This window comes from Morone saxatilis, unplaced genomic scaffold, assembly GCF_004916995.1.
Source record: "Morone saxatilis isolate NCDOM2014 unplaced genomic scaffold, NCSU_SB_2.0 Contig442, whole genome shotgun sequence".
NCBI lineage: Eukaryota > Metazoa > Chordata > Actinopteri > Moronidae > Morone > Morone saxatilis.
Genome location: NW_023340032.1, coordinates 1 through 2,272, shown reverse-complemented (window position 1 = coordinate 2,272; position 2,272 = coordinate 1). Strand labels below are relative to the sequence as shown.

The 2,272-nt window shown below is 41.1% G+C and overlaps 1 pseudogene; it reads left to right on the top strand.

Moving 5' to 3' along the window:
- Positions 1-701: 701 nt before the first annotated feature.
- LOC118338608 lies at positions 702-2,260 on the top strand (annotated as a pseudogene).
- Positions 2,261-2,272: the final 12 nt, after the last annotated feature.

Here is a 2,272-nt window from a genome sequence, read left to right as displayed (position 1 = left end):
ACTGTCTAAGGATGTTCATGTCTGTCATTTTATAATATTGGATTTTTATGATATTCCTAATTTAAGCATTCAGTGTGGAACTTTATCCTTTTACACTTCTTATTGCACTCTAAGATTACTGCCTCTGTTCATCCCTGCAATACTTTTGACCATTCACTTTCTCAGTTGTACACTCACATATCCAATTCTTACTGGACTGGAATAATAATCTTCTACAAGAGATAAGATGGTTTGGGGCACCCTAATAGCTGCTAATTAACAGGCCAGCCGCCAATTGTCTCTTTTGTTGCCACATCAACTGACAAACTACCAGGGCATTTAAATATGTCTTTTTGTTAAACTAATTTGTTATGATATTTTTAATACAAATGATGTGTACATTTTCTGTAGTAGAACTCTCTAATAATTATTCATTGCCTTAAATATTGATTACTTGTTCTATTCTGCGCGTGGATGGTGCCAAATTAAACGAACAAGAAAACAGCTCCACTGTAAACATTTAGTGTTTATCTTCCAAATGCAAAAATAGAATTGCACTCATAGTGTCGCTGTTCACCAGCAGAGGAAACATACCTCCACCCCTTGCTCATGCTTTGTTACTTTATATGCTTGATCTTCTCCTGGTCTGGTTTTAGACTTGGATGTGCTTTGGTCAGCGGTTTGCTTCAAATACACAGTTTGCAAGTATAACGGATGTTTGATTATATTACACTGGAGAGGGCACAGATTTTCGCACGGGAATAATCATCATTCAACGTTTTTGAGCTATTTCCCATTCTTGTCTCAGGATGGCACACAATGGATATTCGACGGCAGGCCTGCTTTACAGCTTTGCGTTCTTTCTTCAGCTGCTTTATATTGGTAACGGAGACGTGAGCTTTTCTATTCCAGAGGAAATGAAACCCGGATCTGTCATCGGAAATATAGCAAAGAACCTCGGTCTCAACGTGGGGAAATTATCTGCTCGAAAGGCCCGCATTGATAGCGAGCTGAACCGTGAACGGTACTGTGACATAAACCTTAATACTGGAGATTTGATTGTAGCTCAAAGAATTGACAGAGAGGCGCTTTGCGGAGAAAAGGCATCTTGTATTCTTAAATTTGAGTTAATCTTAGAGGCACCTCTGGAGCTGCACCGCATTTCACTACAAATAAATGATATAAACGACAATCCGCCTGTTTTTACTAAAGATGAAATAAAGATAGAAATCAATGAATTGGCTGTAAAAGGTTCTCGCTTCCGTGTTTTGGAGGCACACGATATAGATATCGGGCAAAACGCTGTTCAAAGCTATGCATTACAGACGAACAATTATTTAGTGTTGAAAATTCAGTCCAAATCAGATGGGGGTAAATATGCAGAGCTAATGTTGAATAGGGAATTAGACCGCGAAGAACAGCAGGAATTGAGATTATTGCTCACTGCACTAGACGGAGGCAATCCGCAAAGAACTGGCACTGCAACTGTGCATGTGACCGTCCTGGATGCCAATGATAACGCCCCAGTGTTCAGCCAGACCGTCTATGAGGCCATTCTGCCTGAAAACTCCCCTATAGATACTGTAGTGGTTAAAGTGGCTGCAACTGATGCAGATGAAGGTCTAAATGGTGAGGTGACTTATGAATTAAGTCGTATTTCAGAAACAGGCAAAAGAGTATTTGCTTTAAATCACACCACGGGAGAAATTAAAGTAGTAGGGCCTTTGGACTTTGAGAAAGAGTCAATGTATGAAATGCGCGTAGATGCCAAAGATGGATATGGCCTAACCTCAGATTCCAAAGTGATAATTGAAATTTCCGATGTGAATGACAACCAACCTGAAATTAGTTTAAAATCTCTTACTTACCCCATACCTGAGAATGTGTCACCTGTACGAGGTGGCACATTAACTACAGGATAAGACTCTGAGACTAAACGGACAGGTTCCGCTGCTCCATTCAACAAAACGCCCTTTTAAGTTGGTTCCTTCCCTAGTAAACCTATTATCCTGGTGACCACAGGACACCCTGGCCGTGAACTATGTCTGATAACATTACATCACTGCCACTGATAGGGTCTCACACCTCTTCCTCCTCTATCAAAGTTCAGTTATCTGTAACAGACATCAACGACAACCCCACCTGTGTTTGAGGAACACCGACACGCATAATGTGACTGAAATAACAAACCTGGCTCCACTTATGTTCCGTTACTGCTCGAGACCCCGACTGAAGACAAAACGGTACAGTATTATTCCTCGTTAGCTGGTAGGTGAACGGTGCCCCCGGTGTC